Here is a 25,882-nt window from a genome sequence, read left to right as displayed (position 1 = left end):
GAAGGGTGAAACCACCTCCTCCAGTGGGGCCATGTAAACGTTGAAAAGCGTAGGGCTCAGTGATGAGCCCTGCGGAACTCCACACTGAAGGGGGATAGGCAAAGATCTCGTATTGCCTTCACAGACCTGGTATTCCCACCCACTAAAGAAGGATGTAAACCATTTGAGTGCTACGTCCCTCACTCCTATCTTGGCCAGAAGGTGGATCAGGATACCATGATCCACCGTGTCAAATGCAGCGCTTAGATCCAGGAGGACCACAGCAGCGGATCCCCCTGAGTCCAAGATGCATCTGGATTCCTCCACCATGGCAATCAGGGCTGAGTCAGTTCCCTGACTCGGCCGAAAACCCATTTGCGTCCGACGCAAAAGGTCATTTGACTCCAGGAAGAGTGATAGTTGCCGGTTAGCATGTTTCTCAGCAATCTTACTGAGACCTGGCAGAAGTGAGATTGAACGATAGTTTGACAAATCTGCGGGGTCAAGGCCCGGCTTCTTTAATAGTGCCTTAACCATTGCATTCTTCCAACTAGGTGGTACTGTACCCTGATTGAGAGATGAATTAAGCAGGTCCGTTGCGGGGCTGGCGATGGTGTTGGTGAACCGCTTGAGAACGTGAATTGGCATGGGGTCGGTAGGCGAGCCACTCTTGAGGGCCGCTAATTCGGCACAGAAAATTTCCCTTGAGATAGGCGTAAAGCTGTTAAACACGGTCCTATCCGGCTTAGCGTCAGGTGCAGCTGTGTCCCAATTGTGGGTACTCTGGGGAAGACTAGCCAGGATGTTACTGATCTTGGTGTCAAAGTAGTGGGCTAGTTGGTTGCATTTATCTTTGCACCCATCTGGTGGCGCCGATGGAGTAGGGACTTTAAGCAGCTCCTTGACGATCTTGTACGTCTCTCTCGAGGAGTTGGAGGAAGTTTTGATTCTTTCCTCAAGGAAGGTGGCTTTGGTCAGATTGCGGGCCGCTTTATAGGCTCTCATGGCTTCTGGATAGTCTGATTTGGAATTTACCGCCCAGTTCTTCCGCCATTCACGCTCCAGCTTTTTGCATTTTTTCCTCAAAGTCCTTAATTAGGAGTATACCATGAGGACTTGGGGTCGCCGTTTTTATTCTTCACCATTTTCATGGGGAGAACGGCATCAAGCGTGCCGCATAGTCAGTCATGGAAGTTGGCATCGGCCTCCAGGGGATCACTCTTAGGAGGGGGGGTCGAAAGTTCAAGTACCGAGGCAAGGTCGTTCGTTGACAGTTGGGACCATAGCCTTAAGGAGGTAAATGAGGATTTGGAAGGTGAGGGACTAGGGTCTGTGGCAAAGTAAAGCTCAAAAGGGACCAGAAAATGATCCGACCAGGGGAGGGGGAGTGGGAGGGGGGTAAAGGCCGAAGTTGAGGGATGTTGGAAAACACTGGGTCCAACAGATGGCCCTTAAGATGGGTAGGATCGGAGTTATGCAATGTAAGATTGCCTGCCTTCAGTTCCAATCTAAGATCTGAAGCTACTTTGTCCTCCTGCAAATCAAAGTGCAGATTCAGGTCTCCGAGCAGCAGGAAATTGGAAGAGGAGGCTGCCAGCGCCAACACAGTCTCCAGGAGAGAGCTGGTAAATTGTTTTATTGCCCCAGGCGGACGGTAGACATGCATACCCGAGAGTGAGCTGTTTGGGGAGAGTTGTATCCTAAAGTGCAGGCTTTCGGAATCTAGTATGAAACCCTTGTCTACCCTACAAGTAAATTTCTCCCTGTAGATAATCGCCAGACTGCCCCTTTTCCCTTGCGGTCTATGGAGGCACTGGATGAGATAGCCATCCGGGAGGGCATTGACAATGTCAAACTCAGAAGTAGCCGACAGCCATGTTTCAGTAAGAAACATAATGTTAAAATTATTGTCTTGGATTGCGTGGTGGATCTGTAACGAGTGTTTAGGCAGAGATCTACAATTGACTAATGCCAGAGCAAGCGGGTCCCTTGCGGAAGCTTCCCGTGAGATGGTATGGCCCCTATGGTGGCAGAGTTCACACGGAGAAAATAGTTCATCTGACATAACTTTGTGAAGACAGTGTCGTGGGTCAACTCGTTGCATACGGATGAGCTCCTCCTTAGCATATGTCTTCACTAAGTGGCCTGAGTCGAGCAGCGTGTCTGGCCCTAGGTCCGTACTAGCACGGCCTCCGGCGCGCCATCGGCGCGCCCGCTGCGCCCGACTGCTGCGCGGGCGAGAGAGTACTGCCATTTTATGGAGCTCGAGGGGCTGTAATCGCCCTAGTACTCGAGCGCTGGTGTCAGAATACCCCTGAGATGGCGCTTCCGAAGTCGCGCTGGGGAGGCAAGCAAAACGCCGACCGGAGCCCTAGATCGGCTCTCAGTCTAAAGAACTACACAAAAATGTAAGTCACAAAGTGCACGAACTGCCCAGAGTAATTAGAAGAATTTAAAAGAATTTAAAAGATTTTGCATTAGTTCCGACGATATGGGTCCTAAAATCAGAGACAGAGTGGTAAATGTGGTCGGTGTAGCCTAACTCCCGGTGAGGCAGGGGAGCGGCGATGTGTGTCAAGAAGAGCGCAAGCAGACACCAGGAATTTATAGTGCGAGGGGCAGTAATCGCCCTAGCACTAGAGCGCTGGTGTCAGAATACCCCCAAGATGGCGCTTCCGAAGTCGCGCTGGGGAGGCAAGCAAAACATCGACTGGAGCCCTAAATCGGCTCTCAGTCTAAAGAACTACACAAAAATGTAAGTCACAAAGTGCACGAACTGCCCAGAGTAATTAAAAGAATTTAAAAGAATTTAAAAGATTTTGCATTAGTTCCGACGATATGGGTCCTAAAATCAGAGACAGAGTGGTAAATGTGGTCGGTGTACAGCCTAACTTCCGGTGAGGCAGGGGAGCGGCGATGTGTGTCAAGAAGAGCGCAAGCAGACACCAGGAATTTATAGTGCGAGGGGCAGTAATCGCCCTAACACTAGAGCGCTGGGGTCAGAATACACCCAAGATGGCGCTTCCGAAGTCGCGCTGGGGAGGCAAGCAAAACGCCGACCGGAGCCCTAGATCATCTCTCAGTCTAAAGAACTACACAAAAATGTAAGTCACAAAGTACACGAACTGCCCAGAGTAATTAGAAGAATTTAAAAGAATTTAAAAGATTTTGCATTAGTTCCGACGATATGCGTCCTAAAATCAGAGACAGAGTGGTAAATGTGGTCCGTGTACAGCCTAACTCCCGGTGAGGCAGGGGAGCGGCGATGTGTGTCAAAGGGTTTTCCCTTGTAAAGATCTCATACATTATGCATGAGGATTCTTGGAAGCTCAGCAGGACTACCATCTCCTGTATAATAACTTTGCATAAAGTTAATTCCCTTTGTCATCCTAAGTCCGACAAGTGGCACAGCAAGGTAGAACCCTCGGGTAGACCTTAGGGTATATAAACATCACATCTTGCTGAGACAAACCGAGGAGATCAGGATTTCCCTGCCGACACACTGACGTGAGAAGCTGAGGTTCCTGCATGCAAATACTCCAGCTCGCCGTGGTCTAACAACCCTCGCGGGGTGTCCAACTCGATACCAAGATGGGATGCCACAGTTTTGCACTTAAGGTGATGGGATAGACTTTACCCTAGAAGAATTCTTGGCTCCACACCTACATACATGCTAGGTACACTTAGACACACCTAGTAATGGTAGCATCTTAGGAGTACACATTTTATTGTCATGTATTTTACATATTCGCTGGTAATCAGGATTATAGCAAAATGGTAGAGATCTAGCATTCTTTTACTTTTAGGGCTTCTAATCATTTATATCTGTTTCAATCTAATGGTTGTTTCTACACACCTGTTTTACACTAGAATAACAACTGTTCAATAAATTCCTATTTAAAAACGACCACATAGTCTATTCTGTGTATCTTTCTGATACTAAGTGAGCACGAGTGACTGAGCGAGAAGTAGTGCACTGTTTCCACAGTCCTGGGGGATCAGGGTTGTCATGTTCGAAAGTTGCCAAGATCTTTTCTCTCCTTGGTAAGAGGAGTTTCTAGTGGCACTGTGAGCAAGCTGGTATACAGCCCAACATAGCCGGTGGGGAAGTCTGGAATAAGTCAGGACACCAAGCCCGCAGTATATGTTGTCCAAATGAGCAGATCCTGTATAGGTTTTAACGGAACTACTAGGAACTGCAATGTGGTGTTTCTGTCTGAAAGTAAATTTAGGGGATGTGTTTGGAAAGAGGGGTTTCTTCAATGTAGCGCTTTCCGATCATATGCTAAGTGGGCGTTGCAAATCAATAGCCAGTGACTCTCATGAGAAAGGCTTCAACCCGATTCTTGGGAACACAACTGATCTTGGTTGATGAGAAGCCGGCTGCTGTTTGTGTGAGAGAGGATATGGGCCTGGATCCTACTCCCCTACACCTGTGCTTTAGAAATGCTTCTCAAAGACCCTCTAGCTTTCTGTATTCCCATGCAGGTAAAGGACAAAGTACATCTTTGTACTAATACAACATTTATGTGGATTTAAATGTATGAAACTTAGGGTTACAAATTGACTTTATTGAGGGCTAGCTACTTTTTACAATATGATATAACATGCAAACTTGGCATTGAAAGGCAAAGCCGAGAGACAAGATGTGGCAATGAGTGTCAAGAGGTATATGTGATAGATTATATAGAATATTATCAATACAATATTTATTATTTATAATGAAAGAATGCAATATAAAACCTAAATATTGCAAGCTGAATGCTTAAATTCTATGAGCCACTAAAGGTACAATCAATTGTAATTCTCTGTCCTAATGGTTAACTTTATCATGAAAAGATGCCACTGCAGCTGTGAGACTAAAACAAACTCGTACATCTGAGGAGATTTTCCATTTCAAACTCTATTAGTGTGGAATCACAGACTAGAAAATAGCAAATGTTTTCAGATGTATAGTTAAAAAAAACACAATCAAACTGAGATACACTCCATTGGCTTCTTTGGGCTCTTAAACACCATTATAAAATGCAAGTTAATAGAATCCACCGAAGTAAACAATATGAATTATGATGCAAGGGAGGAGGCATTTAAAGCAAGTTAAATTAACATAAACTAGAGATTATACTACCGCATTCATCAGGTTCACAGCATTGTTTTACTTTTTCAATGTTTTCCTGTGTAGTGATATTCAACGCCATATAATCGAGAAATGGTATGGGCCTTTCCTTTTATAAGTATGTTCTCTAATTAACTGATAAGACCATTAATTTTAATTACAGTTTACTAAAGCACCGTGGGATAAAAATGATGCTGTCTCAGAAAGGCATTATACAAATGAGTGAAATGCAAAATCACTTTGAGAGTCGAGTTCATAGATTTCACCAGTGTCAGACAATTGTGGACCACCATGTGCACAGACCAGCAGGCAAAACTAGATTTTGGCCAACCCGACTGAAACATATGTTTTTGGACTGCCAAGGAAGTGCTTAGGTGTTTTTCCACCTATTGCTGGTGCCTATGCTCGTGCAATATAACATTGCACGAGGGCAAAGCAGGATGACACGGGTGCAATCTGTACAATTCTTCCCCCAACTTTGTACATAAGAGAACAATTTAAGAAGTATACAATGTTCACAGAAACAATCCCACGAGAATAAAGAAGTCCCAACAATGTTATTTTCTTCTGTTTCCTGCCTGTGCATATTAACCACTCCTCTTTAAAACCATTTTGGAATATACATATCATATTAACATGGAGTCACTTTTAAATATGAATCATTAATAAAGAAAGTACTTACATCCAGCGCCTCCGCAATTTCTTCTGCTCCGCCCTTGACACCTTCAGTTGCTTTAATTTTCGCTTCCAGTTCATTTAGCCATTTGTTTTCATTTTCCAGGTATGACAAAAGCTCACGCCAGCAGGCCCACACCTCCTGTATGAAAGACGAACGCAAGAATCAGTTGGGAGCGCTGCCTATGTTTCCTTCTTCAATTTAGTTAAACCTGAACTGTTCCAGGAGAACAAAGGGGCAGATTTACATGGAACTGACACGTTTCCTTGCGCCAATGCAAAATATCCTTTTGCCACCATGGATGCGCTATATTTACAATACAGTGCTCTAAGGCGCAATGATTAGCAGATGTGTCAGAAATATTGAAGCATCTGTTGGCACAAAAGTGAAGCATCTTTGGAGTTGCTCATGAAAGTGACGCACCTCCAGCAATGTGCCACAACAAATAGTTGAGGCCCATATAAAAAGCCCTGCGTCATTTGTTATGCCTGGTCTGAGCAGGTGTAGGGATTTTGGCGCAGTGAAGGTATAGAGTGACTAAGTGAAATGTTGTAAATTTCACTGGGTCAGTTCTACATGGCTTTTAGCATGGGAACGCACACCCCGCGTACATTATACCTGGTGCAGGTATAATGTGATGCAGGGCTTTACAACGTGACGCATCTCCCTAGATGCGTCACATAGTAAATTGGCTGCTTTGTTTGCGCTGCTGTTGCGTCAAAAAAAGTGATGCATTGGCAGAGCAAGGAGGCGCAAGTGGCTTGTAAATGTGCCCCAAAATATTTTTCTCTGCACGTCACTAACATCTACATAAAACACTGCAATTAGATTTTACTCGTGTGCACATATAACTCTTTTGAATAGTTGTTCATGTTTTCTTATTCACTACTTTTGTTAAAATTATGCCGGTAGGGTTGTCGGCCAGTGGAAGTCCTGTGTTCGGTTTTCAAGCCACAACCTGAGCCCTGCCTTATGCATTTGTGGAGTTTGTTAAACGCTCTACCTCAGTTTGCCTGCATGTATTTTCCCACTCGCCATCAATGGCCTAACAAAAGTGCCATGAGACCTCTTATGCAAGCAAGGAAAGGCCGGCATCCTCTGTTTTGGAAGTAACAAAAAACAGCAATACTTGGGGGCAGATTTACAAGCCCCTTGCGCCACTTTTGCGTCACTTTCCCATGTTAAAAGTGACGCAAAAGTGGCGCAAGTGCCTTGTAAATCTGCTCCTTGGTGTCCAAGGGGTCACTTACACTCTTGGGCCTCGGCGTCACTGCATTAATGGTAGCTATGCCCTGCTAGCTATTCCGTCCACTACCGCTCGCCTGTCACTACTCCGCAAGCTTTACACTAAGTCTCTGCCTGTTTGGTTCAGCTGCCCGGATCATTAGGCGCCACCTGTTCTGCCCAGCCACACATGCCTCCGATCCGACTTGTTAGCCCTGTCAAGCACCATGAGCGCGCCAGGCTCTGAGCGAACATATTTGTCTATCTCTGCTTCTGGGGCCAAATATTTTATGATTCTATCTCAGAACAAAGCTGCAACATCTAGGTAAAATGTGCACAGCGGCCTGTGCAAGAATTAAATGAGAGGTACAGGTGCAAATGAGCAGATTCCTAGTGTAAGTTTTAGCTGTTGCTCTACATATATGTATGAATAGTTAGCTCAGCTTTGTTTTTTCCTCCACAAGTGTTGCCTTTTAAGAGTACAGGTTAATTGACGAGTTTGAGCAGAATAAGTGATCGAGTAAGATGGATGTTCCATTCAGAGGTTACTGAAGTATAATTGTTTTGCATTCTGTCCATAGTGGTGTTGATGCGTTTCCTACTTAAACTTCACTGTGAATAGAACAAATAGCCAGCAGTTGGAGGAAACGATCATCTTTCTCATGAGCTTGAAAACATGTAAAATGCGGGCTTTGACGTTTAAATTGATATACCTAGTGATATATAAGACATAGGGCCAGATGTATGACCATTGATGTTTGCGACTCGCAAATTGCATTAAATTGCGAGTCGCAAAAAATCAATGTACAACAGTGTCAGAGACACTGTTTGAGATTCCCAATGGGGTCGCAAATTGCATGCCTCGTGAATATTATTGAGACTGACGCAATTTGAGACCCCATTGGGAATGGCTGGCACAACCAGTGATGGTGGCCTGCTGGGGTCAGCAGACACCTATGTCTGGGACTGCTTTGTCAATAAAGCATTTTTTTTTAAATGCAGCTCATTTACCCTTCGGGATGCATAAAAAGAAAAAAGAAATGAAACTTTTTGTTTCATTTTTTAAGGGCAGGTAGTGGTCCCTGGGACCACTGCCTGCTCTTAAAAAATGTTTGTGCGACGATTCAAAAGGGAAAGGTGTCCCCTGGGGACCCCTTACCGTTTGCGAATGGTTTCCCACCCTCTGAAGAGGGTGGTAAACTGCAAGTGTTTCTTACATAGGGTTAAGAGTCACTGTTAGGAAGGGACGCCTTTAGAATGCCCCACCCTAATAGCGAGTGGCGAACCCTATTTTGCGAGTCGGTATTAATTTAGAGACTCACAAAAAAGCTTAGTACATTGTGCTACCATTTTTTGCAGTCACAAATGCGCAAAATGCCTCTCTGCGACTGCAAAAAACGACTGTACATCTGGCCCATGGTCTTCTTCATTGCTCACAGTTTTTTGAGGTAGATGCAAAGTTTAAAAGCTACTCTTTTCAATTCTTTATTTAAGTATGACTTGCATCGCCTTTTAGTTAACACTAGGAACAGAAAGGATAATATAACTGCATCCTACAATAGTTTTATTAGTCTGTCAAATTAAAAGTGTGTAAAACGTGAAAGGGTTGTGGCAGCATGAAAGCAAACAAGTTATACATCCGGAATTCCATTTGACGCATTTTAGTGCGGGAATAGCAAAAATCTATAGGTGAGTTCTGAGCCAAGGGCATCAAAATAGACTGATATAGTCGAGAAATGCATTAATATTGTGAATGGACACCACACAGAATCAAGATGGGAAACACTAGGAAAGGTGGTTCTAATTTCTTACATCCCTCTATTCTGTTCTATCCAATTTAAAAGCAGCCGTTCACACAAAGACTTTTAAAGATAATGCACTTCTTGATGGGAAGCCTTTGCAAGGTTCACAAATGATTTCAGATGGGAACACGATGGGGTAAGTTGAGAAGCAAGAGATCTGCACAGTTCTGCATCAATTGAAGGCATTGAAGTAAATGCAGGAAGTCAGATATTAAGAGGGTTTCCACAATAAAGCCGGTCTCAAATCAGCACTTGAATAATGGAATAATGGGTTGCTTTAGGGTTTAATTGAAGTATTTTTCTTTAATGTCTTGAGATATAGAAAGCATAAAGAATACATTTCTCTATTTCTGATAGAAAAAATGGCCTTGTCAATTTTGACCCCTATTTATCTAAGAATCCGTACTGGAGAACAACAATAATCAATTACCTCACACCAGTATTAAGTCCTAATAATTACAGATACCATGAAAAATGTTTTTGGTACCCAAGGCGTTTGGTCGACGTGTAGTACGTTACTGCTTTTAAGAAAAATTAGAATTACAATGCAAACAACAAATAACAAATACAGACCATACAACAGAAATAGTTGGAGTTAGCCACCAAAAACAAAAAAGAAAAATCATTAACAACTCCTTTTTACGCCATTATCAGTTTCTGGCTTCTTTCTGGTTAAATAAAAAGATAGATGGATATTCAGAGAACTTTTGACACACAAAAAGAGAAGTTCCGAACACTATAAATAATATGCAAAGTGTCCAAGTTTACTAAACTGTCTACCAAAATGATTTATATTTCAACTTATAATCTGCTTTATCAAAAACAATGAAATACTGTACTGGATCAAACCCCCTTCAGAATAAAATTAATCGTTTATGGATTCTATGGTTATTGGAGGTACTTGCTTTGAGGGAGTTTACTGATCCCTCTCCCATACATCTCAATCAGATCACACCCCTTTTTACATATACTTATTGGAGTGAAGCAGGATGGAGCGTTCCCACGATACTAACACCTCCGTTTTTCAATGGAAACAATTGACAGATCCCCGGTCGGCAACAGTCTTTCAGACCCTCCAAAAAACATGAAGTGAACAGAATTGCCTTTTCTGTCAAATCTTTGAATTATTTGTGTCAGCTTGACCAATAGTGCACATACACATCAAAGAGAGTAGGCTTCAAATGTGACCTAAGTGAGACTTCACCTAAAATAGATTAGGCAGAAGACCTGAAAAGGTGCATAAAGACTGCCTGATTCAAAGCCGTAAGAATGGAGTAAAGCCAGTCCAAAGCAAACCCTTTCAGCCAAACAGCCGCTAGTCTACTTGAAGGTATAGAATGGCACTCCATGTTAAGGGCTGCAGAGAGATCCAAAGAATAAGGGTATCAACTCTACCTTGGTCCAGTATCAGGCATAGCTCAGTCAGAACAACTTGTGGAAGGGGTTGGTACAGATAATTGTAAATTAATTATTATTTATTTAACTTCCCATGCTATCCCCCAGCAAACCCAACTGCATAATATGACATTATAAATTACTATTACCTAAATAAAAAAATACAAGTCTTAAAATTACAAACTAAGGGGGTCATTAGTATGGCCGGCGGACTTTGTCCGTCTGCCCGCCATACCCCCAGGAAATGGGAAAGCCCGCAATGCTTGCGGCGAACCCACTCCCACAATTAGGATGCACCCACCACACTGGCGGGCGCATCCCGCATTTGTAACATTCAGCACTGCCAGCCGCAATGCCACAAAAGCAAGTTGTGCCTTTCAACACACAACGTGACAGGCACTGTGCGGTGCCTGCCACGTTGTACATTTAAGCCCCCATGTGCACCCCCCAGAATCCCTGGGGGCCTGCTACGGGCCCCAATGTGGAAGACTGTATGCCTTTCCATGGCGGTGTTGCCACCACAGAAGGGCATGTCCCCGCCTGCATACAAATATGGATGGCGGTGTCTACCAGACACCGCCACCATATTAACAGCTTTTCTGCCCAGTTGGCAATCGGAATGATTGCCTACCGGCGGAAAACCGGCAGAAGGTCTTTCTGTCCGCCGGGGTCCCCCCGCCATAGTAATATGGTGGGGGGAATTGGCATACAGGTGGGCATAAATGTCGGGCGGATCGCCACCGCCATGCGGGCGGTAGTGATCCGCCCAACATGCTAAATGTTAAAAGAAAGTCATAACAATTATGCATGCAATAGTAACACATACAATTACAAATATAAACTAAAACATTTAATTAATTAAAAACAATATTTCTTACAGCAATTTTACTGAAAACGATAAGAGAAATGATGATATTTTTTCAAACCATATTACTTACTCAAAAAAATCGATATTCCTGGAAATGACATTTTTCTAGCCCAACATTTTTAAATCACAATATTTTTTTTTACAGAATTTTTGTCACTTGATATTTTGAACCTGATATTTTGTCTAAGTAGCCTTGAATCAAAAATCAATCAAAAGTTATGATTTAGGCACATTTTATCTTGATCGCCAACCAACTGAAACTCTACAGATTTGAAGCTCAGCTTAAAAAATATGAGCATTCCAACTATCTAAAAAAAATTATTAAAAGGCATGACTGGACTAATCAATGTTAGTTTGGTTCTCTTTTTTGCAGAGCGCTAACTGTTAAACTAACTCAGGTAAGGAGTACTGAAAACCTACAAACCAGTTCCCATTCAGACCCTTCAGTGCATCTTAACCCATCGGCAGAGCAGAAGACCTGATTTTAAAAGGTGGACGCTGGAGATTTCAGCCGAAAATCATTTTACCATAGAGCTCACTACGGATGGAAATCCATCATAGATCCCATGCCACAGCAGAGTTTGAAAAACTTTGGTATGAAAGTGAAAAAATATATGTTTTGAAAGGCTAAAACCGGATTCCTTAAATTCAGCATAAAATATGGATTTGCCTTGCCTAGATAACACCTCGACAGCTTGGAACAACACATGGTGGCCCACCGCACTCGTCTGCCCTCCAACCCCCCAGACCACGCCAGACACCTCGGCATCGTACTCGACTCCTCCCTCTCCATAAACAAGCAGTTTAACCTTGTTGCATCCAGCTGCTTCAACACCCTCTGCATCCTCCAAAACACCTTGAAATGGATCCCCCCCTAGTCAAGAAAGACAGTCACCCACACACTCATAACCAGCTGATTGGACTAGGGAATCGCCCTCTACGCCAGCATCAACAGGTCTATACTCCGCATGCTCCAGACGATACAGAACCCCTCAGCCAGACTCGTCCTCGGCATCCCCCAACCCGAGCACATCAGCCATCACCTATGGAACACTGGCTCCCTGTCAAGAAGACAGTCACTTTCAAGTTACTCACCAACACCTACAAATGCCTCCACAACACAGGACCCCAATACCTCAACGAGAGAACCACCTTCCACGTACCCGAAAGAAACCTCCGCTCCACCAACCTCACTCTCGCCGAAACCTTGCGCATCCGCAGGGCCAGAACAGGGGGAAGAGCTTTCGCCTACATTGTGGGCAAGACCTGGAATAAACTCCCTATCGTCATCAGACGTGCCCCTCCCTTGATACATTAAGGAAGACCCTCAAGACCTGGCTTCTCGACAGAACTGAACTGCGGTCTCCTGCCCCAACCCCCACCACCCCCAGCGGCTTGAGACCCTCACGGGTTGAGCACCGATGATGCAGGCCTTGGGAGCAGAATCAACTCACAGCCGCCAAATTGGACGCTGTGGCCACACCCTCTTAGTTGAGTATTTTTGAGACATACATTGTTCATTCATAGTGCTGGTGAGATATATCAGACTGTATTTAAAATATTAATAGTCAAATGGCGTAAATCATTTTTAAAATGGTGCTCAAAAGATACAATTTAGTCACTTGGATAGTGGAGGGTGTGGCCATGTGTTAATAATAAGTGTAGCTGGTGGTTACCTTGATCTAGGACATTGTGGCACTCAATGAGGGTCAGATTGGGAAGGGCAGAAGAAATTTGTGCCAAAGTCATTTTTTAACTCATCTTTGGGTTGTCTTATCTTATAATTATTAATAAAATTGAGAACTTAGATTTTAATCAAGTTGTGTTATATTCAAAACTGCAGTTTATATTTAGAGGCCTCTTTAGTTTTGCATTTAACTCTTGAATTACTCCATGTATTCCCCTTTCTTCCAGATTCTTAAAGGATGATATATATTATTTAAATGCAAACCTGCGCAGAATTCACATGTGAGATGTTATCTCGGGATTAATCCAAAGTTGCACACATTTCCCAGTTACAAAAACAATCGCTGTTACACAAGAAAGCACAACTCCCTTGTAAGTGCACAGAGTGCAATATTTCTTTAAAAGAACAGGGGCTTTCTTTATGTCGTCTTGAAAGATATCATGGTGTCGATTTTAATGTTGTCAGAGTGGACCAGCCCACCTCGCAATTATTGTGAGGGGGTGGTCTCTGTAGACCCCGACTACGTCATGAGAATAGGTTGGCCCAGATTGTGCTCGGCCAGCACGCATAGTAGGAAATAAATATCCCAGGGACCTGGGCGTGGCTCATTTTGACTCTGGCCACCACCATATACCTGTGTGTGTGCCCGTGTCTGTGTTTGACCAGGCCCTGAAGTGATGACGCTACACTGGTGACCCCGCCGACCCTCGCTGCCATCCTTGTTCCCGCAGCCGGCACTATCGTCACGGGATCGCCCCTGCCGCGCCTCCCGATCGGCCTACCTCGCCACCCCCGGTGAGCTCCAGCACACGCACGCGGCTCCGCGGCATGACCTGTCTCCGGCCTGCTGTCTCGACGGAGCTCCACTCGCTCCTGGTGCCACCTGTGACTGCCACAGAGAGTCATAGCTCCTACCCCAGTTCTGCCATCCACTGTGTGCGGCCCGCGGCTGTCCCCGCTCAGAGAAAAGCCAGCTGCGCATGCACGTACATGTCTGCAGCCTCCGCCGGCATCTCAGCCCTCCACCCTGCCTGCAGCCTACGCCGGTGAGTGTGCTACGGCGTGCATGCTGCCACTGAGCTCCTGGCACCCCTCCTATGCAGCACACACCGAGTGAAGAACCATTTGGCCCCCCCTGCAAATGCCACAGCACCCCAGGAGTCTGCTAGCCGGCTGTTCAGAAATGTGGTGCCAGGACGCGGTGGTCTCGCTCCCCATGCCATCTGCAATATGGCCAGACTGTCCTGTACCAGCAAGCCACTGCCCACGCGGCACCCTCATGTGGCATTTAGGCTACACCCCAACGGTCACACCTGGCATGCAGTGGCCTGCAGTACACCCGTCTGCCGCCACATCACGCAAAGTCGGCGTTGAACCTGGCCACAGGACCCACTGCGGACCACCCCGACTGCGTTGGCTGCCCAGCCCGACCACGCCTTTGCCCACGCCAAATTGGCTACAGTGCCCCCGCTCGAGCCCTTCACTATCACGGGCACGCTGGAATGAATGGGTGGAGGGCGCCGAGATCGCGGCTCCACAAAGCCGGTCCATGCTGCTCCATCTTGACGGGGCAGACATCCATAAACTGCATCAGAGAAGCCGGCCCACCAAGAAACTACGCCATGATGCGCGACGCCATCACAGTCTACTTTGAACCATTCGCCAGCCCCGACTACGAGCGTTTCCTACTCCACCAAACCCGCCAACTCCCTGAGGAGTCTGTGGACGTGTTCTATGCCAGGCTGAAAGAGTTAGCGAGCACCTGCACCCTCCCGTACGAAGACGATGAGATCCGTGCCCAATTCATCCAAGGCTGCACGTCGTCCAACCTGCGCGAACGTGTCCTGCAAGAAGACAACATGCCGATGAGGGATATTCCCAGGCTAGGCCGCCCCAAAGAACTGTCGAAAGCCAGGGCTGCGCACATGACCCTAAACCAGCCGTCACTGTCAAGGAAGAACCGGTGTGCGCCCCTCGCACGCCGCCCAGGAATCATGGCCAAGGGCCACCTGACCGAAGTCTACCGCGCCCGCACAGACCTCAGGCAGCCGCCCATGCTGATGGTGTGGAGGCCCATCACCTCACGACTGAGCCTGCCCTGCACAAGGTAAAGCCTGTCACTTCTCAAAAGTGTGTTGGTCAACACCGAGAAGGAGACAGAGTGGCCCACCTCGGAGGGTGCGCACGATCGAACGTCCCCCGAGGGTCCGCCCAGCAGTGACATGGATGACGATGATCCCAATGCAGCCACTATCCACGTGGTTAGGATGTTGAACACCCTCTCAGCTGCCCAGCCTGCCACGCCCATGTGTAACGTCAAGGTACAAGAACAGACAGTGGCAGCCCTCATTGACACCAGGGCCACCTTTAACCTCAGGGGGGCCAGCGTCCACAGGAGTTTGCCGAATCCCCCAGCGCTTCTCCCCACCAGAGTACAGGTCTGCGCTTACGCACCAAGTCTCCACTCAGGCTATGAAGCCCCGACCAGCAAGCCAAGGTGTTTGTCTCTCAGGAAGGATTGGGATTCCTGCTCGGCTGCAGGACTGCACAAGACCTCAAATTGATTTACTTCGCGTTCACCGTCCATGCCTACGACCTGGATAACCTGCTACACGGGTTCAAGAATCTGTTCGAAGGAATTGGGTGTCTGAGAGGCTCTACAATTCGTCTGCACATCGACAAGTCAGTGGCCCCAGTCACCCTCCGTCACCGAAGAATTGCATTCCATCTTCGCCCCAAAGTAGAAGCAGAACTATGCCTTCTGGAGAGAGCCGGAATCATCAAAAGGGTGCACAGCCCCACCCCCTGGGTGTCACCCATCGTTGTTGCAAAGAAACCGAAACAACCCGATGCTGTCCGCATCTGTGTGGACATGAGAGCCCCCAATCTCGCCATCAAGCACGAGCTCCACCTGACCCCCGCGGTGGACGACATCATTGGAGAATTGTCGGGTTACCAATGATTCTCAAAAATGGACCTCCGCTCAGGATACCACCAAATCCCGCTCCTTCCGGACTCTCGCCCCATCATGACATTCTCCACCCAAGCAGGACTGTGGTACTACACTCATCTACACTCATCTCAACTTCGGAATCTCCAGTGCCACGGAGGAGTTCCAGAACATAGTCAAGACTGTCTTCCAGGGGCTGGACGGTGTCCTAAACGTGAGCGACAACATGCTTGTGCCCACCTTGGAAGAACACCTCCAACGCCTCCACGCCATGTTCACCTGGCCTCAACCCTCCACCGCGAGAAATGCGAGATCCTGAGGAGGGACATCAGTTTCTTTGGATACCGTTTTTCCGACAAAGGGATTGGCCCAGATCCAGACAAAGTCAAGGACATCCAGAATGCTCCTGTGCCAACATTAGTGTCCGGAGTCCGCAGTTTCCTGGGCATGGTTACATATTGTGGACGCTTCATCAAAAATCTGTCGGTCTGACTGGTCTCCTGCGAGACTTCACATAGACCACCAGCCACTAGGTGTGAAAAGCAGAGCAGGAGTTGTCGTTCCAGAAGACCAAATCCGCCCTTTGATCCAACACGATTTTGGCATACTTTGACCCCAGGAATGAGTCCTAGCTAGTGGTAGATGCTAGCCCCATGGGTCTTGGAGCAGTGCTGGCCCAGCAGCAGGTGTGTGGAGAGTGGGCCCCTGTCGCCTACACCAGCAGGACCCTTACACCCACGGAGCAGAGCTATTTCTAAATCGAGAAGGAGGCCATTGCAATCTTGTGGGGTGGTCGCCACTTCCACATCTATTTGTACGGACACCGGTTTGTAGTAATAACTGACCACAAACCCCTACTTCTGCTCTTCCAAGGATCTCCATCATGGCCCCCATGAGAATAGAGAAGTGGGCATTACAACTTCAGGAATTCAAATTCACGGTGGAGTACAGGCCAGACACCCGCAACCCAGCCGACTTCCTGTCTCAGCACGCCCGGCCAGTCATGGTGCTAGAAGCGGCGGAGGCCACGGCCACAGAAAAGTATGTGCAGATGATCATTGAATGGTCCAGGCTCCTCCCGATATCGCTGGAAGAAGTGATACAGGCTACTACAGATGACCACTGCCTCCAGATCACCATCCGAGCACTCTCCTCAGGAGACTGGAGGCCACTCCAAAACCCAATTCCATTTCGCATCATAGAAGCGCAGTCCATGCTGAAGGCTCTGTACCAGGTGCGCAACAAGCTGTCAGTCTTCACCAATGGTTGCCTCCTAAGAGGTCCTCGCCTTGTCCTACCTGGGCGCCTGACTCGCCAAGCCACCCTCCTCGCACATGGAGCACACCAAGGCATAGTAAAATCTAGAACCACCTCAGGAGCAAGGTCTGGTTTCCGGGCCTAGACCAACAAGTGGAGTCCATCATCCAGCTCTTTCGGGTGTGCCTGGCGACCAGCCTTCCCAGCCAACCAGCAGCCATAATCACTGAAGCAAATCCCACCTCCCCATGGGAAAAAGCCAGTGTGGATTTTGGCAGCCTCCCTGGAGGGAAGTGCATGTTGGTAGTCGTAGAGGACTTTTCACAGTAACCTGAAGTGGAGATTCTTTCCTCCACAGCTGCTGGAGACGTTATTCCCAAACTAGAAAAAATTATGGCAACTTACAACCTGATTGGGGAACTCCGGACGGACAATGAACCATCCTTTCACCAGCATTCAACTCTCAAAATATCTTTCGTCCCACCGAATCAAGCATCGCCGGGTGACCCCCAGGTGGCCACAGGAGAACGGAGAAGTGGAGCGGCTGATGCGGACGCTGAACAAAACAATCCAGATAGCCATATCCGACGGCCACATCCTGGAACAAGCCATATACCAATTTCTTCGGGAATATCGCCTCACACCTCACTGCACCACCAACATCTCCCCGAGCTGCCTCTGTTTTGGCCGAGTGGTGACCAACACCATCCCGCACCACCCGGTGTGGACTGAGTCCCCAAACTCTCCGAATCAGTCAATGGCCTAGTGGACAAAGGCCAACTAAGATGCATCCCGGAGGCAGCATGCCGAAGACAGTCCCATCGTTGTCGGTGACTGAGTACTTGTGCAAGACCGCCACCCAGGTGGAAAATTCAGAATGCCGTTTGAGCTGGACCCATGGACTGTGACGGAGGTCAAGGGCACAATGGTAGCGGCCTCTCGAGGTAACGAAAAAGTAACCAGGAATGTATCATTTTTCAAGAGGATTCTCGCTGACGAGTTTGAAGAGCTCATAATGCCTAATCAGCCAGACACCACGGAACCGGACAGCCTGCATAGGCCAGGAGAAGATGGCCAAACCACCCTGGTTGCGGGGGAGTCCCAAAGCCAATAACACCAAAGCGGCCAGTCAGTGCCAGAGGCCGAAAATTCGATGGATGCGCCTCTGACCCCTCCGGACAGAAGCAGTCAGAGTGGGTACACCTGCGGCCCCATCCTAGGCCATCCCAGAAGTACCAAGACTTTGTGGCCTGCTGTTGACCACTGAAAGCTGAAGGCAGAAGAACCCTGGCTTACCAAGTAAGACTGTTCCATGAGTGTCTTATGTGTCAGAGACTGATGATTACTGTTTTGAAGTTTAGGTTGTTCACCTAGGCACATTTAGGGCTCCTAGGGAGCACCTGCCTTGCGGGGTCCCCCAGGGCTCCTCTTTATCCCCCCTTCTCTTTAATCTCTATCTTCGTCCTCTTCTCTTTTCTCTGAGGCAGTGGGACGTCACCGTCTTTAATTACGCGGACGACCTGCAACTCATCTTTTCTTTAAACTCTCCCTCTGCTATTCCCAATTTCCAGGCAGTCATGTCCCATATCCTTCAGTGGATGTGTCAGAACCAGCTTAAACTGAACCCAGGAAAGACGGAGCTCCTCCTCCCTGGTAGGAGCGCTGCCCACTGGGGTCCACATTACTGGCCGGCAGAGCTTGGCCCTCCTCCTATCCCGGTGGCCTTGGTGAAAAGCCTCGGGGTCACCATTGACGCTGGGCTATCTCTCGGGCCCCAGGTGGGGACTGTGGTCTCCTCCTGCATGTTCCAACTGCGCAGGATTAGGAAGGTGGCTTACCTCCTCACCCCAGATGCTCTGTTGCAAGTCATCATGGCCCTCGTCCTCTCCCGCCTGGATTTTTTGAATTCCATCTATCATGGTTTGCCTAAATGTTCCATCTATAGGCTGCAAATCATTCAAAACCAGGCGGCGAGATTGGCCCTCGGGATACCGAAATGGCAGTCTGCCAAACCCCTTCTCATCAAATTGCACTGGCTTCCTGTCAGCCCAAGGGCAGCCTTCAAGCTTGGCTGCCTTATTTTCAAGTCTCTTTCTGGTTCCTGCCCCGCTTTTCTGAAATCCCTCATCCGGCCCTACTGCCCTTCACGCAACCTCAGATTATCACACTTACACCTCCTGGTTGTCCCCTCCATTAAACTCTGTAGATCTGGTGGTCGGAGATTCACCTACCTTGGCCCCAAATTTTGGAACTCCCTTCCTCCCCCAGTCAGGATTTCTCACACTCTCATCCAATTCCGTAAATCACTAAAAACCTGGCTTTTTCCACAATCTTGCTAAAGTCCCTCTGTTCCTTTCAGCATCCTATCAGCGCCAGGAAACTCACGGTGACAGTGCGCTTTATAAGCACCCCTTAACATAACATAACATAACATAACAATGTTTGTTTGTTCTTTGGGCAAAGGAGGAATGTAATATTGTCAGAGTGGACCAGCCCACCTCGCAATTATTGTGACGGCGTGGTCTCTGTAGACCCCGACTACATCATGAGAATAGGCTGGCCCAGCGTGTGCTCAGCCAGCACGCAGAGTAGGAAATAAATAGCCCAAGGACATGGGCGTGACTCAGTGTGACTCTGGTCACCACCATATGCCTGTGTGTCTGCCCGTGTCTGTGTTCGACCAGGCCCTGAAGTGACGACGCTACATAGATGGAGGCTGGTCTGACCGAGACCACCTTTACTCATAAACTCACCATTATGCTGCTATTTTCTAGTGCATGGTATGTATGATGCTACATCGATGTAACCCTTGCCTTAAGCTATGTGTGTTATCTCCACATTATTCTTCCCATACGGTAAGGTACCTCCATGATTCAATGACCCACTCGGATCAGAATGACCTGCACTTTAAAATGTGCTTTACAGAAGTCTGATGGATAGACATTTATGCCTTCATGCCTTAGGTCTGTCCACTAATAATGTCACTTATTATTGCATCACTTGCATGTTTCTTCTCGGGTGCATTGTGTGTCCATGTTGCTGTGTGTGCTATGACAATGCTTTTTGTTTGTCTAGGCCAATATTGAAAACAAAACATTATTGCACTACTCAGTCCCACATTTCCATCTTTACCATCAGTTTTAAGTAAGTGTGAAAATCACTACGACCACCCAAAATTTGACTCCCGTTTTGTCCTACATGTGCTTGGGTAATGTAGGTATTTATTCTGTTGTGGTGCTTTTGTGGTTTTGCCACTTCATTTTACTCTGTTGGTGATCTTTGCATACTTCATGTCTCCCATTCCCAAGTTGAATATCCTAAGGGACACATTTCCGAACCCCTTTGCCTAACTCTGGCCCCACACAACTAGGTACAAGAGCAACACAACACAACAGATTAATGAAGCCACACAAGGCAACCTTGCTTGGTCTTCATTGGCTTCATAAACTTCGAGTAAGGCAAAGCACTGCAAATCGTTGAGTTGCATTACTCTGCACCAGGGAGGTGTTACCATGGCGCTGCATGGGTGTTTCTACGCAGCATCTATGGATTTTGACACATTCCCAGCCATACCAGAAGTGGTAGACCTTGTAATGCACCAAATACCTACGCCTCCTCAAGTCAGGAGTAACAAGGAGAAATATCTTTATTTCTCCTCGTTTTTTTCCTGTTTCTATGTGTGCTGCATTCTGTAGCACACATAGAAAGAGGAAACACCTTCAAGAGAATTTTCTTTTGCAGGAAGCTGCCCCTTCCTGCTCAAAAACTATCCTCCTTACAACACAGGTACCCTTGCTCCATGTTGCAAAGATGCCTGTGTTGGCGCTAGGTGGCCAAAAGGAAACTAGTGCAGGGAAAAAGGCAGGAATGCACCATATTGGCTTAATTATGTTGTATATCTGCCCTTTTACCTGTCACGAAGCGCAGCAAGGTGACTTGCTGGGGTGCACTGTGTGACTTGGCAACAAATTTCGCCCTAAAGGTTTTGTTACAGGGAAGCTGTTATCAGAGATTTACCAAAGGCACATGTCGCGTCTGGGTTGTGTCTTTGTTTCGGTTGTGCAAGAATATGAGTAGTTGAACACTGGTCTCTATCTGCTAAACTGAGTTATTCTTTTTAACGTATGTATTTAATAACATCTTTTGCTCTCGCCATATTTTGTAGGTGTTACTTCAGGTTATATCTATGCAAACAAATAGTAAGTATTGTTCTCAAAACACCATACCCATTATGGCCAGTTTCTTGCGAGTTTATATCATCTAAATATTTAATACCGGTGCTGTCTTGTCTTACTGAAAGTAGTTTTACAAATCCGTACAGCCTATCGCCCTTTTTAACCTAAAGGTACAAAACAATAATACACCAGCCAGCTTAGTAAAATCAAAAATGGGAATGTGCCATGAATTTCCAGACGTACTGATGTATTTTTGTCATCTTTAATCAAATGCAATCAAATGACCTTACTGATGTTATCAAATCTGTCAACACGCCTTATTAAAAAGCATGTTATGACTGCTGCAGAGCCCAGGCGGATGCTTTTGATGAATATTTGCTCAGGCAGCGTGACCATACCCGTCCAGACCTCATTTACATTTAATAATATCAAACCCTTCAGTCATTTATATAATTTGACTCTAAATCAATCTGATCTCTGTGTGTAGCTTTACAGTCTGGATCGAGGTATGTTTTTGCAACACCATCGAGACAAGCTTATCATTGGTGGGTCTAATTTATACAAAATGCTCATATATGCTTTGTGCAGAAGGTGTTTTATGCATAAACCCATCTTGTGAAACACCTATGGAAGTACCATATTAGGCGCTATCGTAAGAGTAGATGTGCAGTGCAATTCTATGCAGTGTTCCCTGCTGTTATGCTCATAGACAGGCCATGATTGTCAGTAACTGACATGGTTTTCACTGAATGGATGATTGGGGACTTCCCTCTCACATTTGCTAAAGTAGAAATCACTCCAACATGTGCATATACATTATCCATCTTAAACACCTGGGGCTGTGATAAAGCCCACTTGGTGGTAAATGGTGTATGAGTTTTGAGTTGACCAGTTATTTAGACTTTCATTTCTGGTGCGAAAATGCCCATCTATCTCTCTTCTAGCGGGTCGTGGCACATAGTACAATTGCCCTTATGCTGTGCATGGGGGTGCAGTACCTTTGGCAGCATGCCACACATTGGTCTGGATTGCCAGTTGTGTGGCCTACATTTTGAGGACCATCGCGTCTGACATAAAGCAGTTGATTGCAGTCTATGTGTATACACAATGGCAACACTTTTGTGGTTGAATTAGAGTCAGGCTGTAATTTATGCAGATAGGGATGCGTATCTATAGACTTGCATGTACAGGTCTCCTCTGTTAATTGCGTTTATGCAAATTTTTTGTATATTATTACCACATACACAGCACAATTGTAAAACCGCTTAAACAATAAAAGATTCCATTAACTGAATTTGTTTCTGCAGTAAAGCTGCATAATAACCTATCTACATAAATGAGAAAAAAAACTTGCAAATTCCCCGACTCAAACGTGAGTTCAAGGTATATTCTATTCAAACCCAACATTTTTAAAAATGCATTTTCCAGTTGGGAAGAATGATGAAAGCACAGCACTCCTATCGTCCTGCTCATGACATCACAAATAACATTGATTGATGCCCATTTGATATTACTCTCTTGTGCTTCAAATAGAGCGCAGATAAAAGAGTTGGTGGATGTTCATGTAATGACTGAATTAGAATAAGTGGGGACAAGATATTTTACAGTGTAAAAAATAAACACGTTTAAGAAATGTTACATAATTTGGGAACTTTGTAAAAAACATGGGGCCATATTTAGCACGAAGTAAAGCAACGTTGAGCTGCAAGTCATTTGGGGGCGCAGTGCTGCGATGATGATAAAAATACTTTATTTGATTTGGTTTAAATCATACAAAGAGTGGATTAACCACTAAAAACACGTAAAGACTTGTGACTTAAAATTCATGTATAAATACTGGTTGGTTAGTAAACTTTCCATTTAAAAAATTGTGCTCATTAAAACAAAGGAAAACAAAGGAAAACAGTACAATTAGTGCCTTTTAGTCTTATGGAGTTGTTCTAGCTTGAGGAATCTGATTCTTGTACTTGTATTTGCTTTGAAGTAAACGTCTAAGCATTTTCTGAATCGATTTCCGTGTCTTTCTTTTCTTGCGCTTTTGCAGCTAGACTTAAAAGCTTTAATGATTTACATGCCAATTGCACTGTTGACCCTCCTAAACATTTTATTACTGTGGATCTGCATGTCCTTATCTGCTCTTTTTTCAATAACGGCCGCAGCAGTTTTTTCCGTTCGGATAATAATGCCGGACAAATACAAAGTAGGTGGTGCACTGATTCGTCACCTTGTCCGCAAAGAAGACAGTCAATTGAAAGCCAAGTGCGTTTCCATTTGGGAGTTAAATCTTTGGTTGGGTACACTCCCAGTCTCAGTAGAATTAATTGCTGTTTCATATGGTTTACAAAGTGTTCCAAAAGGTATGGTTGGGGCTTTAGCTTTTTATATGTCGGCAGCACCGTCCATGCATTTGTTTTCGTGGACAACGTGGCTTTATCCTGGTCTTGGGACATTTGGTTAACTGTTTTGTTGACCAATTGTTTAAACTCCGAGTAGGACAGTGTAGTATGCCATGCTTCCTCTAACTTTAAAGCCTAAAACGATTTTTTTAAGAACAAATGAACTGAATTAGTCAGTTTTGATTGCCTTTCGACCTCCAGCCAGCAGTAATGTACCTGGGAGTCGTCCTCTGCTGCTCGCATTCTCCAATAGTATTTGACCAGCGCTCCCTGTCTTGTCATGTTCTGATTTTTTTAGCCCAAATTCAAGGCTTATCCGGTCTTGTGGGATATGGCGCGGGATGTTGAACAGTTTTTTAAAGAGGCTGGTTTGAGCGATATTCAAGGATGTTGCTTTTTTTGGGGGAACAAGGGGAACCCAATAAATGGCCTGGGACCTTGGGTATCAAGTATTTTGAGGAAAACAAGTGGTTCCCAGCATATACAAATAAAGTTAGAGATAATATATAGACCACAATGGGCTGCTATATAATGCAAAAACTCCCTTGCCCAGCCAGGCAGGGAATGTTTATTCAAGGAATAGTTTGTCTCAATGCATAGGTAAAACAGGTAACCAAAGACATAACGGTTACTGTAAGGCACAGTCCTGTGCCGTACGTGAGAAAGGAAGTGAAAAAGACAGTGAGTGTGAACAATATCAGGCAACAATATCAGGCAAACAAAAGTGAGCTAACAGGCCACTGATACACATTCAAATCAACAGTGTGTCCTGGAGTGAATCTTCCATACAATAATAATACAGATTCTAAGTATGGGACACTCTAAATGCAGTCGACAGACGTTTCGATCCCTAGCTCAATCATAGGGGGATCATCTTCAGGACTTTTGAAATAAAAAACATTTGCCTGAATGTAACCTTTAAACATAAAACCGCCAGACTTGTGTCTGTTGGTGGGGTTTTTTCTTGTAGGATGTCTTCACTTGTTAAGGTAATAGCCCGACATCCATTTTAGATATTGAGTTCTGAGCCCAACTTCAGTGTTATTCAGCCGGGAAGAATTTCAGGTTATGCTTTGTTTTATCAATTCTCATCAGACTTAGAATATATTCCTTGGGAAATAAAATAATTGTCCCAATTTCATGCGTTTATGAGAAATATGCGAGATTTCCTGCACCAAAATTGCTTCTATACAAAAGGGGTCTGAGTTAAGGACTATTTGGTAATATAAACTTTGCCCCGACGGCGCGTTGGGATCAGCAGCTGAGCGATCCTGCTGATCCCAACGCGCCGTCGGCTCATCTACAGCCACCTGGACCTAGAGCGGACCTTTACATTTTTTGCCGCTTCTGAAGCCATCAGCTGTAACGTCCCGAACGTGGTACGAGCAGCACCGACTGCAGTTAAACTGAGAGCTTACAATCAAACTGAAAACCTGCACTGACCGAATGGGCACAGTTTATATTACCAAATAGTCCTTAACTCAGACCCCTTTTGTATAGAAGCAATTTTGGTGCAGGAAATCTCGCATATTTCTCATAAACGCATGAAATTGGGACAATTATTTTATTTCCCAAGGAATATATTCTAAGTCTGATGAGAATTGATAAAACAAAGCATAACCTGAAATTCTTCCCGGCTGAATAACACTGAAGTTGGGCTCAGAACTCAATATCTAAAATGGATGTCGGGCTATTACCTTAACAAGTGAAGACATCCTACAAGAAAAAAACCCACCAACAGACACAAGTCTGGCGGTTTTATGTTTAAAGGTTACATTCAGGCAAATGTTTTTTATTTCAAAAGTCCTGAAGATGATCCCCCTATGATTGAGCTAGGGATCAAAACGTCCGTCGACTGCATTTAGAGTGTCCCATACTTAGAATCTGTATTATTATTGTATGGAAGATTCACTCCAGGACACACTGTTGATTTGAATGTGTATCAGTGGCCTGTTAGCTCACTTTTGTTTGCCTGAAATTGTTCACACTCACTGTCTTTTTCACTTCCTTTCTCACGTACGGCACAGGACTGTGCCTTACAGTAACCGTTATGTCTTTGGTTACCTGTTTTACCTATGCATTGAGACAAACTATTCCTTGAATAAACATTCCCTGCCCGGCTGGGCAAGGGAGTTTTTGCATTATATAGCAGCCCATTGTGGTCTATATATTATCTCTAACTTTATTTGTATATGCTGGGAACCACTTGATTTCCTCAAAATTCAAGGATGTTGCATCATTTGCATTTAATAGTTCAGAACCGTATGTAATTACGGGTAGAAATTTTGATGCCACGACCTTTAATAAGTGGGTAGTGGAACTGTCACTAAGTTTTTTTTGCAAGGTTTTAAATGCAA

General features: G+C 45.6%; 1 protein-coding gene across 1 annotated transcript in view; it reads right to left on the bottom strand.

The window, feature by feature from the left end:
• The window catches only part of DMD (dystrophin), a 4,652,165-nt gene that overhangs the window by 4,457,350 nt on the left and 168,933 nt on the right, over positions 1 to 25,882 (bottom strand). Inside the window, exon 5 of the mRNA XM_086934537.1 lies at positions 5,778 to 5,912. The gene's annotated coding sequence lies outside the window, so the exon portion shown is untranslated. The remainder of the gene's footprint in view (positions 1 to 5,777; positions 5,913 to 25,882) is intronic.

This window comes from Lissotriton vulgaris, chromosome 8 (assembly GCF_964263255.1).
Source record: "Lissotriton vulgaris chromosome 8, aLisVul1.2, whole genome shotgun sequence".
Classification (NCBI taxonomy): domain Eukaryota; kingdom Metazoa; phylum Chordata; class Amphibia; order Caudata; family Salamandridae; genus Lissotriton; species Lissotriton vulgaris.
Note: the sequence above shows the minus strand (reverse complement) of the source record. Positions and strands in the feature narration are given on the sequence as shown.